Raw genomic sequence first — 18,018 nt, forward strand, 5'->3', positions numbered from 1 at the left:
AAAAAAAAAAAAAAAAAATCGGGTTTGGGTCAAGTGTTTTTCGGGTCGGATCGGATTGGGTCAGAAAATTCTGACCCGTTTTGCCATGTCTAGTTATAGGTTTGATCAATACACGTGTTTGTGTTTCTAATTTTCTCTGATATGTAATATTTGGGCGAATTCAATAAACAAAAAAGAGACCAGTACCATGAAAATATGAGAGTAATGAGAAGAAAGAAAAAAGAGAAAAGAAGAAAGGCAGGTGCGAAGCGAAGAAAAAAAAATTAAAAAAAGAGAGGGGAGTGAATTGAAGAAGAAAGAAAAGAAAAAAAGAAAAAGAAAAAAGAAAAAGAGAATTGGTCTGTCATGTGAGTCTGACAAGGCCTTATGATGGGTCTCGTAACTTTTGTGCATTTACTAAAATGCCACTTAACTCACAACTTGAAATCTGAAAACACAAAAAACTTATTCTCAATTATCAAAATATTGAGTTAGAGTAATGCGAATCAAACTAAACGAAAATTGCAACAGTGACAAACTAAACATGGCCTAAATGTTGCTGCTTTCTACGGTGGATATTTGCATAAGTAGTGCCAGATATCATTGGTTTTTTGTGCATTTATTTTGGTGCATTTTTAGTGAATAGTATTATCTAATTTCTATTTTGCTTTTATTACATGCAATAATATCCATGAATGTTATATATGGTTTAAGTGCTTAAGATCAATCCTCAGCACAGTCAATACCGAATTTAGTTTAATATCCATTCAAATATAGTTTAATATCCAATCAAATAAGAGTCTCAGCACACAGTCAATATACCCCAATTATCACCCACATCAATTAATTTGAAAGACCAATAATATTTTATAAAATACGTTATAAAGAACTGAACAATTAGATCAAAGACTAATTGAACCGACATGCAGTCATGGTAATAACAGGTTTTTACATGATATAATCTGATCACTTGAGAAAGAACCTTCGCCATCGCGGTTCAACGCAGCCAGCCTAGTACACAGTCCAACTCAAAAAGGCAAAAGCATAACTTCGTATTACAAAGCTGAGCAAATTAAACACAATTTCAGCACCAAAAATGATGACTTTATTAGATAAACGTTTATTTTTTGTCATTATTAGATAAACGTTTATGATATTACTATTATATATACTCAAATCAAGTCTCATATTCACAAATTTGTTCAAGAATATATGTTTAGCAGCTCATTTAGTAGTTGGTCCTATATCTGTGATTAAGCTTAATTTGTTTATTAAATAAAATGAATATAAATAAACATTTTCTCAAACCAAAAACGAGATGTTTATAAACAATTCAGTTAATTTATAGTTGTACCCGAAAGACTCATTACCGTCCATTGTTTTGCTGTAGCATTATTCTGTTCTTATAAAAGTGCTTTTGGTCCTCTGAAGACAAATGGGCTCGCCTTTTAAGAACCTTGGTCTACTTTTCATTATAAGATCATTCACAGCAGTGGAGCTAAAAATTTAGCTATTTAACATCACAAAAAATTGTTTTATCTATTTTACCTACACACATACTGAAGCATTCAAAAATACAAAAGACAAAATCTTAGGAGACCGTCTAATGAAAATTAAAATTTTGACTAGTATTGGTGGGGTGCGCCAGGCCCGAGCTTTAGTGCAACGCTTGGGCGACGCTCGAGAGCCCCAGTAGCAAGCTACTGTGGTGGACTCCCCCCCTCAAGAAATAAATTTAATATCGTGTGGGCCAATGACCCACATATCAGATATTAAACTGATAAGAACAGATACTACACTTGATCTTAGCCAAAAGGCCGAGAAAGGTATGATTTTGAACGTTGCTTGCTTCTCCTTTTATCAATCGTCTATGTTTTGCTCCTCTCTCACTTACTCCGTGTGGGACATAATGACTCTCAAAAGAAAACTAAAAAACATACGAATGTGTTGCCCCCTTGGCTTTGCTTCCTTTTTACAGCCTTAAACCTGGAACATGATGCTTCTAAGACTGCTATGATTTGCTGGCACAAACAAAGGCAATGTGATGAAAGCTGAACATCAAAACTTGCACCAACGAAAAATACACAATAAATGGTCCCAACTCCCAAGGTTTTATGTGCAGGAAGCATGTTTGGAGCTGCCTCATCACATTGAAGAACATCGTTTTGAATAGCTACTACTATCTACTATGATCACTCAGTCATGGTAATAACAGGTTTTTACATGATATAATCTGATCACTTGAGAAAGAACCTTCGCCATCGCGGTTCAACGCAGCCAGCCTAGTACACAGTCCAACTCAAAAAGGCAAAAGCATAACTTCGTATTACAAAGCTGAGCAAATTAAACACAATTTCAGCACCAAAAATGATGACTTTATTAGATAAACGTTTATTTTTTGTCATTATTAGATAAACGTTTATGATATTACTATTATATATACTCAAATCAAGTCTCATATTCACAAATTTGTTCAAGAATATATGTTTAGCAGCTCATTTAGTAGTTGGTCCTATATCTGTGATTAAGCTTAATTTGTTTATTAAATAAAATGAATATAAATAAACATTTTCTCAAACCAAAAACGAGATGTTTATAAACAATTCAGTTAATTTATAGTTGTACCCGAAAGACTCATTACCGTCCATTGTTTTGCTGTAGCATTATTCTGTTCTTATAAAAGTGCTTTTGGTCCTCTGAAGACAAATGGGCTCGCCTTTTTAAGAACCTTGGTCTACTTTTCATTATAAGATCATTCACAGCAGTGGAGCTAAAAATTTAGCTATTTAACATCACAAAAAATTGTTTTATCTATTTTACCTACACACATACTGCAACAGTGAATTTATTTTAGCTTTCAACACAATAAAATAATATAAACATCACAATAAAATAAGATATCTACTACAATAAAATAATATATCTATTATAAACATCTCTCTCTCTCTCTCACACACACACACACAACCATAGGGTGAACGCAAATAAATTTTTTTTTTTTTTATACCTTTGAGGTATAATGCACACCTATCTTTAGATATGCATTGAAGCAATAAAGCTAAAAAAAAAAAAAAACATTTAGCTCCACTGCTGTATAGTTGATTTTTATGTTTTGATGGAGCTAAAATAGCTATATAGCTATTTAGCTCCACTGCTATAAGTGCTCTTCAAGCACTGAATGCATTACCCATGTTAGCTACTAGACCAGGTGTGGTTTACAAATTGTTGGATGTATTGGAAATGTGTTAATACTCTTCTTGTGCAGGACATCCCAGTGGCCAGTTATTGGAATGAAATTCTCTATTTTTGTTTTTTTGTCATTCAATTTAGCCTTAACCAAAATGACCTTTTGGTACCAAATGGAGCTTAAAGAACAAACAGCCTTCTCTTCTTCTTCTTCTTCTTCTTCTTCTTTTCTTTCTTCTTTTTCTAACAAAGAACAAACAGCCTTGAAATTTGGTCCAATTGAAAAAAATGTGACCCAATGAGTGATGTATGAGATATTAAATTAGGAATAAATGTATCACTCAATCCACCAAGGATGAAAGCATATATATGACAATATATATAAAAACAATAGAACAAACAGTAAAACAAGTAGAATGAAAGTCAGGAAGAATTTGGAATATAGAAGTACAATTGTGAATATATGGCGAAGAACTGTCTTACTCTAAACATAGTTGTTGGGCAATATTTAGAATAGTCAGTACCACCAGAACAAATAGTAAAACAAATACGATGAAAGCCAAGAAGAATATGGAATATAGAAGTACAATTATGAATATAGTAATGGAGCTAAAATCAATATAACATGTCACTAAAATACATGTGAATGGTTTTGTCAATCTCCAATTGATTGGAAGAATCTTCCTCCAAATTAATTTAAAGTAAAGATTTTTTATACCAAGAGCATGAGAAATTACTGAAAGCATTGATATACATTTCTTTCACATAAATGTAATCCCATGTGTAGACTCACATTATTGTGAGATTAATATAACTGAATTGGCACCTCCCCATATATAAAGTGCTTGGGGTCTAAGAAGAAAAGGGTTCAAATTACGAAGTTAGCAGTGTGTTGTAATTATTTTCAAAAAATATATATATATAGCTGAGGTATTGAATAATTTCAGCAAAAGTAGTAGGAACTTTTGTGGTCTTGCATCACACATTTGTGTGATGCAATTTAGGTAGGCCATTCAATTGGCTACATATTTTAGAGCATCTCCAACAAAGTATGCATAGATAAAATATAAAGAATATATGCTACTATTCATGCTCTATATGCTACTGTTCATGCTCCAGCAGCTTCTCTATATCTGGAAAGTTTTTTTGCTAATGAACAGTAGCCCATCAAGTCCGATGGACTACTGTTCATTCTTCAAATCACTTTTTTCTATTATAATAATTTGGTGTTGAATAAAAAAATGTTGGAAGATGTGTAGTTAAAAAAAGAATAAATAATGAATAAAAAATAATATTTAAATGATATAGAGAATGGGATAAAGAATATGTTGGAAAGTGTATTTAAAAAAGTTGGTAGATAAAGGTAAAAGTCACTATTCATTCTCCAAACGGTACAAAAATTTGATAAATCCAACAAATGCTCTTACTAATTTTTATACAATCTGGCACGTGTTGTGTTTGAATCAAACGTCGTTTTCAATGTGGCTAAATCCATGGATTTGAAGTAGCTATAGAATAGAACATGGCCTGGAATCATTCTTTCCCTTTGGGCATCAAAACAATTTTGCTTTTAAAGTAGCCTACTTTCCAATAGGTAACTCATTTGATGGTTATAGTCTCACAATGCAATTCGAATTGCTCTTCTAATAGCAGGCCAAGCAGATCAGGACCCCATCTTGGTGGCAATAACAGTTGGTAATTTTTCATTCATACATTTTACCTCACCAAAAGACCACTTTTATCTATTACTCCTATTATATCAAAATAATCTACAATATATTTTTAATAAGTTAGGGAATAAGTACAATCTGTTTTTCCTATATACATCAAAATTCAAAATAATCTATAATTAAATATGTTTTATCCTCGTGTTCCTTATACGCACCTCACTGATTTTAAGCCCAACAATACCAGAAAGCAGACTTACTTACTATCTGAGCCTAAAATGTGTACATCACCCAGAATAACTTTTCATCATAAAATTTTGACTAGTATTGGTGGGGTGCGCCAGGCCCGAACTTTAGTGCAACGCTTGGGCGACCCTCGAGAGCCCCAGTAGCAAGCTACTGCAGTGGACTCTCCCCCTCAAGAAATAAATTTAATATCGTGTGGGCCGATGACCCACATATCAGATATTAAACTGATAAGAACAGATACTACACTTGATCTTAGCCAAAAGGCCATGGATTTGAAGTAGCTATAGAATAGAACATGGCCTGGAATCATTCTTTCCCTTTGGGCATCAAAACAATTTTGCTTTTAAAGTAGCCTACTTTCCAATAGGTAACTCATTTGATGGTTATAGTCTCACAATGCAATTCGAATTGCTCTTCTAATAGCAGGCCAAGCAGATCAGGACCCCATCTTGGTGGCAATAACAGTTGGTAATTTTTCATTCATACATTTTACCTCACCAAAAGACCACTTTTATCTATTACTCCTATTATATCAAAATAATCTACAATATATTTTTAATAAGTTAGGGAATAAGTACAATCTGTTTTTCCTATATTCAAAATTCAAAATAATCTATAAATTAATTTGTTCTATCCTCGTGTTCCTCATACGCACCTCACTGATTTAAAGCCCAACAATACCAGAAATCCAACTTACTTACTATCTGAGCCTAAAATGTGAACATCATCCAGAATAACTTTTCATCATAAAATTTTGACTAGTATTGGTGGGGTGCGCCAGGCCCGCGCTTTAGTGCAACGCTTGGGCGGCGCTCGAGAGCCCCAGTAGCAAGCTACTGTAGTGCACTCTCCCCCTCAAGAAATAAATTTAATATCGTGTGGGCCGATGACCCACATATCAGATATTAAACTGATAAGAACAGATACTACACTTGATCTTAGCCAAAAGGCCGAGAAAGGTATGAATTGTTCTGAGTCGTGCTTCTGTTTTTATAACTCGTCTATGCATCTCTCTTTTCTCACTTAACGATGTGGGACATAAAGACTCTCAAAAGAAAACTAAAAAACATACGACCCTCTTCTAATCTCACGCACACACTCCCAACACCCTTGTATTTTGATCTCGCATTCCACTTTCCACATTTACGTTATTCGCTGCTTGAATCTTGATGCCACGACTTCTTGCTTGTCTTTCAATTTATTTCATTACTTATCTTCTAATTTAGTTCTTAGATTTAGATCTCATCACAGTCGTCTACACTCTTTGCTTGCCCAGAAACTGTTTTAACTGAGCCTAATAAAAGGCTTTCTTTTTTTTTTTAGCTGAAAGTAATATGAAGAACGAAAATGCTAAAAAAAAATATAGTTTTTCTAATACTATCAGTATCCCATGGAAACAAAATTGGAGTTCAGGTTCAATTTTCAGAGACCAGGGGCCAGGGCATACTTTTACATTTTTTTATCTTGTTTAAAAAATTTTATTCTAATTTTTGCAAGAAGAGTAAAAAACATAGGAATCTCCTCTTCCAATTTTACCACAGCTGCTTTGAACTGGAATGGTGAAAGGTTTTTTTCTTATTTACATCAAGCTCTGCATCATATGCGAATGACAATGGACCATGTCATAAGGTGTTTCATGCAACATAACACATTGTCCTGCATGTAGCATTTTTCAGTCTTATAATCACTGAAGTGGTTTTGGTTCTCTGCATTGACGTATGAGCTTGCCTTCAAGAACATTGGTCTACTTTCTTTACTAACGCGCTGAATGCACTACCCATGTTGCCTAACTTGCCTTGTGTGAGTCTGTGACCGGTTGTGGTTTACAAATTTGTTTGATGCATTGGACTGTGTTATAATTCTTCTTGTGGCTTTACTAAATGACTAATTGTTGCTAGCTAATAGAGCAGTCATCAGAATAGAATGGTGTGGCTGAAACCAAAATTGGAGTCCTAGCCCGTCTTAGGCTAAAGGTCACCCAGAGATCTCGAGAAGGATGGCAAATTTCAACTACAATTTTTTTTCTACTTTATTTTCCATAGATTTTATAAGATGAGTGTGTCCAATCACCTAAATTCGGAAAGTCTTGTTGCTGCCTTCAAGCTACGGTCTGTCGGTGAAACAAGAAAAAACCATCACCAAATAGAGGAGATTAATTAACATTAGAACAATAGCTAGCCCCACTGATGTACAAATACTAAGAATCACTAGTCCAAACAAATCAATACATTGGGAAAATCATATATACACTTACGACTACCATAATATAAGAATTTCTTTTTCAATATATTCATAAATTGCCTATTCAACTTTATCACCATAGCTATGCAATATAAATACTAACAACTATGTATACAAGTATTCAGAAATTTCATTCATAAAACAATTTATATGTATTATTTATACAAATTACATGACTCATTAAATAAGTCGTAATTAAAATACACGCGAATAGTTTTATCAATCCCCAAGTAGTTGGAAGAATTTTTCACTGACCTAATTTGGAGGTAAAGATTTTTCATACCAAAAGTATGGGAAATTACTCAATTCATTCGGTGTACCTTTCTTTCACATAAATGTAAATCCTATGTGCAAACTCACATTATTAGAGCATTGGCTTACTTGGGTTTTACCAAGAAGTATGCCAAATCTTTTTGGATAGAGAAATTGGTTGGGAAACTCTCATTTGATATTGAAATTTGTTAAATTACCAATTCTCCCAAAAGCTTAAACTATTAGAAAATTGTGAGTTTAATCACTTAACCATAAGTCTAATAAAATTTGACACCATTATGTTTGATATGGTGCATTTCGAGGGAACACAATAACTACATGTCTGAAGATGTGGAGAGCTCGGCAAATCAACTTCTTGCCTCTTTTGTTGGCTCTTCATCTGACTGGTCCCGGGCTTGAAGACTCACAACTAGTGATTCTCTCCCAATGTTTATAGACTCTCTTATTTCTTATACATAGTTTTTGTTATCTTTTTGTATTCTTTGGCTGCTTTGTGACCTGCATAAAGTAGTCTTTTTTCAATAAATTTTTCTCGCTTATCAAGAAAAAAAAATTATTGATATGGTTTTAAATTTTCTTGCAAAATATGAATGCTACCTACAATGCACGTTTCGCTTGATCTGGTTACAACAATTCTTTTTCCTTCGACTTCCTAGACTTTCTGAGTTTGGGAGTGTCTGTCTTTAGGAATAGGCCAATACATATAGTGTGTATTTGATCTATTTTCTCTTTTGAATAAGAGTATTTTACTTAGAAAAAAATTCCTTTTCATTTTAGGTATTGTTGCGTTATGGAAATAAAGATCGGCTACATAAATGGCTTATACCTTTGCTCAACGGTAAGATCTGGTCTGGATTTGCAATGACAGAACCACAAGTTGCATCTTCTGATGCTACCAATATTGAGAGTTCTATTAAAAGGTAGTGTGCAGCACCTTTGTAAAGGGAGTATTCTGTTTATCAAAATCATTTTTTTCAAGTAAAGTACAGGGACTGCGTCTCTCAATAGTCATCCAAACTTCTTCTGTGGATATATGGGATATAACTATATGTGGCACACGCCAATTTTAGTCAGAGCTTCTGCTTGCAATTTATGTATGACTGCTTGTTAAATCCATGTGCAGAGAAGGAGATACATATGTCATTAATGGGACTAAGTGGTGGACAAGTGGGGCCATGGATCCAAGGTGCAAAGTTCTCATAGTCATGGTTAGTTCTTGTTTGGCATAGCATGAAAAGTCCAAATTTCCATTCATGTAGTTAAAAGGAATGTTATCTGAACAATATACAGGGAAAAACTGACTTCACTGCCGCTAAGCATAAACAGCAGTCTATGATCATAGTGGATACCCATACTCCTGGTGTACACATAAGGAGACCCCTAATGGTATTTGGCTTTGATGATGCACCTCATGGGCATGCAGAAGTATCATTTGTCAATGTACGTGTGCCAGCAAAGAACATTCTACTGGGAGAAGGACGTGGATTTGAGATTGCCCAAGTAAAGTTGTTCAACGCCTTCCCTAGTGCATTATGAATTTGTGTGTGTTTTTTGGGTCCCCTCTCATAGGTCAAACCCAAGGCCTCCACGCATAAGGCCTTGGCAACATGAAACAGTGGTTTTTCATATTTATTTGTCTTCCATATATTTCACAACAAATTGCATTTCCAAGGGAATGTTGAAACTTCTAAAAATTTCCATAAACATCAACAGTTCTCTCTGTTTTTATACTGCATATCAGTGTAAGTGCAGCAAGCTTCTTGGTCTTAAACGAAGAAGAAGAAAAAGGCTTTGTTTCTGACATTCATATGCTGAAAGTAGAAATGATTGTTACTGGTCATATGTAGGATTAAAACCAGGTAGGAACCCAACTCATCCACTGGCGCAGATGTGATAATTTGATTGATTGTGTTTCATTAATTGAAATTTGAAGAGTTTACGTGACATTTATTGACCTGCTTCTTGGTGTACCAACATGGATATCTTATATTTGGTAATTGGTACTGAGTTACTTGCAGGGTAGGCTAGGACCGGGAAGGCTGCACCACTGCATGAGACTGATTGGTGCTGCTGAGCGTGGCATGCAGATGATGGCTCAGAGGGCTCTTAAGAGTGTTTGGAAAGTTGATTGCAGAACAAGGTTCATTTATTTCAGATATTGCAAAGGTAAATTCTATTATAGAAAATTGAAAAATTTTATGTTGCTACACATCACAAAATCTGAAATAATAATGTAAGCTAAATCAATAATACAAAAACTAGAAGTACTTTTGCTGAACTAGTGGTCCACCTTGAATCCTTATATTTTAGATCTCCTAGCTGCAGTATTATAGCAGTCTTCTTATATTTGCTCTTTGATTCAGTGTCGGATAGAGATAGAAAAAGCCAGATTGTTGGCTTTGGAAGCAGCTGACCAACTTGATAAGCTTGGAAACAAAAAGGCCCGTGGGATTTATTGCAATGGCCAAGGTAAATTGTTGGTTGTAATTTTTTTTATTTTATTATTATTATAATTTTTGTTGTTTGTAATATGAAGTTCCGGAATCCAATCTTGGCTTACGGTTATTTTGTTGCTGAATTTTCTTTTAAAATGGACTGGTTGTATGCGGAGCAGGTAGCAGCCCTAAACATGGCATTGAAGGTGCTTGACATGGTGATGCAAGTGTTGGAAAATATCCCTAAATAAACAAGTTTTGATTCAACAATACAAACCCTAAAAAATTAGAAATGACAAAAATAAATAGATAGAGTTAAAAAAGATTTCAAAAACTATAGAATCATGCAAAATTCATTGTCCTTAAAGGTTGATTCATGCCACGCAGAGTAGAACTCAGTGCAAATGGCTCTCTTGGCCGAACAACCCTCCAGGATTAGACTATAGTGATTTCTTCAAAGGTTGATTCGTACCACGCAGAGTAGAACTCAGTGCAAATGACTCTCTTGGCCGAACAACCCCCCAGGATTAGACTATAGTGGTTTCTTCAAGTTGAGAACACAGTCAAGCAAGAAGAACTAAGAACAACCTTAATAGCCTTCCCTTAAAACTAAAAATTAAAAGCTGAAATTTTGTGGAGATGAGCGGAAAATTTAGAACTGAACAGAGCAATAAGAGGCTAGGAAAAAACTAAAGAGAAAGAAGTGAGAACAAGGGTTTTATATGCCAATTAAAGGAAGATTAGTGGGCTAACTAATGGACTAGACCTCTAACGGTTATTGTGCAGATTTGATGCCCAACGGGTTGTTCATTAAATACCCAGCGGGCTGCTCAGATACTCACCAACAGATAAATCAAATCAAATTTGGGCCAAAAGAAAAAGGAAAAAGATATATAACAAACCCAAGCCCAAGGCAACACCTAGCCCACTGTACTCCAACTTACCACTTCAGATATGCAAAGGCTTATAAACTTATAATAATGTTTATTCCTAACCAATGTGGGACACAAAGCAAAGGTTAAAGGACCATTTGGTAATGTTGTTCTAGTAATGTTGTTTGTATTTTTTGAAAATATGTGTGGGTGAAAAAGTGTTTGGAAATATATGTAATGTTATTTAAAAACTGAAAACATGTGTTTAAACACATGTACCAAATGGGTCATAAGTGTTTGAGACACATATACTCCAACAGCAAGTGCACGGTGGAGCTGGTTTATCTTCTAATATCGTTCTGGCACATCTTTGGACCACAGCAAGAACATTACGAATTGCAAATGGTCCAGATGAAGTCCACTTGGGTACTATTGGCAAGTTGGAACTACAAAGAACTAGGCTTTAAAGGATTTGAACTCTGAAGTGAATTTCTCTAGGGCAGGATTTTTTTTTTTTTTTTTTTTTTTTAAATTGTTCTGAGTCGTGCTTCTGTTTTTATAACTCGTCTATGCATCTCTCTTTTCTCACTTAACGATGTGGGACATAAAGACTCTCAAAAGAAAACTAAAAAACATACGACCCTCTTCTAATCTCACGCACACACTCCCAACACCCTTGTATTTTGATCTCGCATTCCACTTTCCACATTTACGTTATTCGCTGCTTGAATCTTGATGCCACGACTTCTTGCTTGTCTTTCAATTTATTTCATTACTTATCTTCTAATTTAGTTCTTAGATTTAGATCTCATCACAGTCGTCTACACTCTTTGCTTGCCCAGAAACTGTTTTAACTGAGCCTAATAAAAGGCTTTCTTTTTTTTTTTAGCTGAAAGTAATATGAAGAACGAAAATGCTAAAAAAAAATATAGTTTTTCTAATACTATCAGTATCCCATGGAAACAAAATTGGAGTTCAGGTTCAATTTTCAGAGACCAGGGGCCAGGGCATACTTTTACATTTTTTTATCTTGTTTAAAAAATTTTATTCTAATTTTTGCAAGAAGAGTAAAAAACATAGGAATCTCCTCTTCCAATTTTACCACAGCTGCTTTGAACTGGAATGGTGAAAGGTTTTTTTCTTATTTACATCAAGCTCTGCATCATATGCGAATGACAATGGACCATGTCATAAGGTGTTTCATGCAACATAACACATTGTCCTGCATGTAGCATTTTTCAGTCTTATAATCACTGAAGTGGTTTTGGTTCTCTGCATTGACGTATGAGCTTGCCTTCAAGAACATTGGTCTACTTTCTTTACTAACGCGCTGAATGCACTACCCATGTTGCCTAACTTGCCTTGTGTGAGTCTGTGACCGGTTGTGGTTTACAAATTTGTTTGATGCATTGGACTGTGTTATAATTCTTCTTGTGGCTTTACTAAATGACTAATTGTTGCTAGCTAATAGAGCAGTCATCAGAATAGAATGGTGTGGCTGAAACCAAAATTGGAGTCCTAGCCCGTCTTAGGCTAAAGGTCACCCAGAGATCTCGAGAAGGATGGCAAATTTCAACTACAATTTTTTTTCTACTTTATTTTCCATAGATTTTATAAGATGAGTGTGTCCAATCACCTAAATTCGGAAAGTCTTGTTGCTGCCTTCAAGCTACGGTCTGTCGGTGAAACAAGAAAAAACCATCACCAAATAGAGGAGATTAATTAACATTAGAACAATAGCTAGCCCCACTGATGTACAAATACTAAGAATCACTAGTCCAAACAAATCAATACATTGGGAAAATCATATATACACTTACGACTACCATAATATAAGAATTTCTTTTTCAATATATTCATAAATTGCCTATTCAACTTTATCACCATAGCTATGCAATATAAATACTAACAACTATGTATACAAGTATTCAGAAATTTCATTCATAAAACAATTTATATGTATTATTTATACAAATTACATGACTCATTAAATAAGTCGTAATTAAAATACACGCGAATAGTTTTATCAATCCCCAAGTAGTTGGAAGAATTTTTCACTGACCTAATTTGGAGGTAAAGATTTTTCATACCAAAAGTATGGGAAATTACTCAATTCATTCGGTGTACCTTTCTTTCACATAAATGTAAATCCTATGTGCAAACTCACATTATTAGAGCATTGGCTTACTTGGGTTTTACCAAGAAGTATGCCAAATCTTTTTGGATAGAGAAATTGGTTGGGAAACTCTCATTTGATATTGAAATTTGTTAAATTACCAATTCTCCCAAAAGCTTAAACTATTAGAAAATTGTGAGTTTAATCACTTAACCATAAGTCTAATAAAATTTGACACCATTATGTTTGATATGGTGCATTTCGAGGGAACACAATAACTACATGTCTGAAGATGTGGAGAGCTCGGCAAATCAACTTCTTGCCTCTTTTGTTGGCTCTTCATCTGACTGGTCCCGGGCTTGAAGACTCACAACTAGTGATTCTCTCCCAATGTTTATAGACTCTCTTATTTCTTATACATAGTTTTTGTTATCTTTTTGTATTCTTTGGCTGCTTTGTGACCTGCATAAAGTAGTCTTTTTTCAATAAATTTTTCTCGCTTATCAAGAAAAAAAAATTATTGATATGGTTTTAAATTTTCTTGCAAAATATGAATGCTACCTACAATGCACGTTTCGCTTGATCTGGTTACAACAATTCTTTTTCCTTCGACTTCCTAGACTTTCTGAGTTTGGGAGTGTCTGTCTTTAGGAATAGGCCAATACATATAGTGTGTATTTGATCTATTTTCTCTTTTGAATAAGAGTATTTTACTTAGAAAAAAATTCCTTTTCATTTTAGGTATTGTTGCGTTATGGAAATAAAGATCGGCTACATAAATGGCTTATACCTTTGCTCAACGGTAAGATCTGGTCTGGATTTGCAATGACAGAACCACAAGTTGCATCTTCTGATGCTACCAATATTGAGAGTTCTATTAAAAGGTAGTGTGCAGCACCTTTGTAAAGGGAGTATTCTGTTTATCAAAATCATTTTTTTCAAGTAAAGTACAGGGACTGCGTCTCTCAATAGTCATCCAAACTTCTTCTGTGGATATATGGGATATAACTATATGTGGCACACGCCAATTTTAGTCAGAGCTTCTGCTTGCAATTTATGTATGACTGCTTGTTAAATCCATGTGCAGAGAAGGAGATACATATGTCATTAATGGGACTAAGTGGTGGACAAGTGGGGCCATGGATCCAAGGTGCAAAGTTCTCATAGTCATGGTTAGTTCTTGTTTGGCATAGCATGAAAAGTCCAAATTTCCATTCATGTAGTTAAAAGGAATGTTATCTGAACAATATACAGGGAAAAACTGACTTCACTGCCGCTAAGCATAAACAGCAGTCTATGATCATAGTGGATACCCATACTCCTGGTGTACACATAAGGAGACCCCTAATGGTATTTGGCTTTGATGATGCACCTCATGGGCATGCAGAAGTATCATTTGTCAATGTACGTGTGCCAGCAAAGAACATTCTACTGGGAGAAGGACGTGGATTTGAGATTGCCCAAGTAAAGTTGTTCAACGCCTTCCCTAGTGCATTATGAATTTGTGTGTGTTTTTTGGGTCCCCTCTCATAGGTCAAACCCAAGGCCTCCACGCATAAGGCCTTGGCAACATGAAACAGTGGTTTTTCATATTTATTTGTCTTCCATATATTTCACAACAAATTGCATTTCCAAGGGAATGTTGAAACTTCTAAAAATTTCCATAAACATCAACAGTTCTCTCTGTTTTTATACTGCATATCAGTGTAAGTGCAGCAAGCTTCTTGGTCTTAAACGAAGAAGAAGAAAAAGGCTTTGTTTCTGACATTCATATGCTGAAAGTAGAAATGATTGTTACTGGTCATATGTAGGATTAAAACCAGGTAGGAACCCAACTCATCCACTGGCGCAGATGTGATAATTTGATTGATTGTGTTTCATTAATTGAAATTTGAAGAGTTTACGTGACATTTATTGACCTGCTTCTTGGTGTACCAACATGGATATCTTATATTTGGTAATTGGTACTGAGTTACTTGCAGGGTAGGCTAGGACCGGGAAGGCTGCACCACTGCATGAGACTGATTGGTGCTGCTGAGCGTGGCATGCAGATGATGGCTCAGAGGGCTCTTAAGAGTGTTTGGAAAGTTGATTGCAGAACAAGGTTCATTTATTTCAGATATTGCAAAGGTAAATTCTATTATAGAAAATTGAAAAATTTTATGTTGCTACACATCACAAAATCTGAAATAATAATGTAAGCTAAATCAATAATACAAAAACTAGAAGTACTTTTGCTGAACTAGTGGTCCACCTTGAATCCTTATATTTTAGATCTCCTAGCTGCAGTATTATAGCAGTCTTCTTATATTTGCTCTTTGATTCAGTGTCGGATAGAGATAGAAAAAGCCAGATTGTTGGCTTTGGAAGCAGCTGACCAACTTGATAAGCTTGGAAACAAAAAGGCCCGTGGGATTTATTGCAATGGCCAAGGTAAATTGTTGGTTGTAATTTTTTTTATTTTATTATTATTATAATTTTTGTTGTTTGTAATATGAAGTTCCGGAATCCAATCTTGGCTTACGGTTATTTTGTTGCTGAATTTTCTTTTAAAATGGACTGGTTGTATGCGGAGCAGGTAGCAGCCCTAAACATGGCATTGAAGGTGCTTGACATGGTGATGCAAGTGTTGGAAAATATCCCTAAATAAACAAGTTTTGATTCAACAATACAAACCCTAAAAAATTAGAAATGACAAAAATAAATAGATAGAGTTAAAAAAGATTTCAAAAACTATAGAATCATGCAAAATTCATTGTCCTTAAAGGTTGATTCATGCCACGCAGAGTAGAACTCAGTGCAAATGGCTCTCTTGGCCGAACAACCCTCCAGGATTAGACTATAGTGATTTCTTCAAAGGTTGATTCGTACCACGCAGAGTAGAACTCAGTGCAAATGACTCTCTTGGCCGAACAACCCCCCAGGATTAGACTATAGTGGTTTCTTCAAGTTGAGAACACAGTCAAGCAAGAAGAACTAAGAACAACCTTAATAGCCTTCCCTTAAAACTAAAAATTAAAAGCTGAAATTTTGTGGAGATGAGCGGAAAATTTAGAACTGAACAGAGCAATAAGAGGCTAGGAAAAAACTAAAGAGAAAGAAGTGAGAACAAGGGTTTTATATGCCAATTAAAGGAAGATTAGTGGGCTAACTAATGGACTAGACCTCTAACGGTTATTGTGCAGATTTGATGCCCAACGGGTTGTTCATTAAATACCCAGCGGGCTGCTCAGATACTCACCAACAGATAAATCAAATCAAATTTGGGCCAAAAGAAAAAGGAAAAAGATATATAACAAACCCAAGCCCAAGGCAACACCTAGCCCACTGTACTCCAACTTACCACTTCAGATATGCAAAGGCTTATAAACTTATAATAATGTTTATTCCTAACCAATGTGGGACACAAAGCAAAGGTTAAAGGACCATTTGGTAATGTTGTTCTAGTAATGTTGTTTGTATTTTTTGAAAATATGTGTGGGTGAAAAAGTGTTTGGAAATATATGTAATGTTATTTAAAAACTGAAAACATGTGTTTAAACACATGTACCAAATGGGTCATAAGTGTTTGAGACACATATACTCCAACAGCAAGTGCACGGTGGAGCTGGTTTATCTTCTAATACCGTTCTGGCACATCTTTGGACCACAGCAAGAACATTACGAATTGCAAATGGTCCAGATGAAGTCCACTTGGGTACTATTGGCAAGTTGGAACTACAAAGAACTAGGCTTTAAAGGATTTGAACTCTGAAGTGAATTTCTCTAGGGCAGGATTTTTTTTTTTTTTTTTTTTTTTGCTTAATTGAAAATATAAAAGAAGAGAAAAATCTCAAGGGGAAAGGACACTATAATTTATCTCTGGAAAGGCAGAAAATGAGCCTAAAGTTGAATGTATCGCTTGGTAATATAATAATAACCGAATAATATACAATGGAGCATTTGGATATCTGGATTTGGACATGTGAATAAATCCAAACACCTTGTTTGGATTACTGGTTCACATTGCCTGGGTGAGTTGGGCTCCTTACACCACCCATTCTTTTTTTTTTTTTTTCCTTGATACTTTTTATCTAAGCAAACACTTTTCCATCTTTAAAGTTATTTTTTCACATTAGAAACTAAAGCAATTCTAGGATTACATTACACACCATTTTCCCCATCTATCCTATGTGGTATAGTGAAATAGTTTTTGTGGTCTTTATCATATGGCGCTTAGTTTTACAAGCTAGTACATTACTAGGATTTTTTTTTTTTAAATAACTCTAACAGCCAAACTATTTTATTAGTTAGTAAAAGTTTGAAACTATTTTGGTATCTAACAAATCGAGTTCAAAGAACTTGATTTCTAAGTGCAATATCAAGTTCTCTACACTCGATTTGTTAGATACCAAAATAGTTTCAAACCTTCACTAACTAATAAAATAGTTTGAGGGATTTGATTATTTTGAAAAAAAAAAATCCACATTACTAGTTCACATTGCCTGGGTGAGTTGGGCTCCTTAGACGACCCCTTTTTCCCTTGATATTTTTGATCTAAGCCCACACTTTTCCATCTTTATCTTTATTTTTTCACATTAGAAACCAAAGCAATTCTGGGATTACATTACACACCATTTTCCACATCTATCCTATGTGGTGTAGTGAAATAGTTTTTGTGGTCTTTATCATATGGTGTGCTTAGTTTTCTCCAATAGATGGTGAAAATTTGAGGGGCTTTCACCAAAACAAAAGATTAATAGTGGGTTATCATAAGTTGTGTCTAGTGGTTAGCAAAAACTTTAATTTTTCTATTGTTTTATTTAACAGTTATGCTTTCCAAAAGGTTTATACTTGCTTGATAAAATCAAACCTTCTTTCCCTATAGTAATCAAACCAATGAAATCAGTTATGCTTTCCAAAAGGTTTGTACTTGCTTGATAAAATCAAACCTTCTTTCCCTATAGTAATCAAACCAATGAAATCCCATTTAGTAGGAGAGTTTAAATAATACTTTTTAG

At 34.7% G+C, this 18,018-nt stretch overlaps 3 non-coding genes and 1 pseudogene across 3 annotated transcripts; 1 reads left to right on the plus strand and 3 right to left on the minus strand.

Annotated features, from left to right (window-relative positions):
- Positions 1-1,613: 1,613 nt before the first annotated feature.
- LOC112028250 (U2 spliceosomal RNA) lies at positions 1,614-1,809 on the minus strand. Its single transcript, XR_002884598.1, has one exon. It is a non-coding gene; the product is annotated as a U2 spliceosomal RNA (small nuclear RNA).
- Positions 1,810-5,162: 3,353 nt separating this feature from the next.
- On the minus strand, positions 5,163-5,358 carry LOC112028251 (U2 spliceosomal RNA). The gene has a single exon (XR_002884599.2). It is a non-coding gene; the product is annotated as a U2 spliceosomal RNA (small nuclear RNA).
- A 490-nt stretch (positions 5,359-5,848) lies between these two features.
- Positions 5,849-6,044, minus strand: LOC136062365 (U2 spliceosomal RNA). The gene has a single exon (XR_010624130.1). It is a non-coding gene; the product is annotated as a U2 spliceosomal RNA (small nuclear RNA).
- A 5,140-nt stretch (positions 6,045-11,184) lies between these two features.
- LOC136062354 (probable acyl-CoA dehydrogenase IBR3) lies at positions 11,185-16,779 on the plus strand (annotated as a pseudogene).
- Positions 16,780-18,018: the final 1,239 nt, after the last annotated feature.

Source organism: Quercus suber, unplaced genomic scaffold, assembly GCF_002906115.3.
Source record: "Quercus suber isolate HL8 unplaced genomic scaffold, Cork oak 2.0 scaffold_406, whole genome shotgun sequence".
Taxonomy (NCBI): domain Eukaryota; kingdom Viridiplantae; phylum Streptophyta; class Magnoliopsida; order Fagales; family Fagaceae; genus Quercus; species Quercus suber.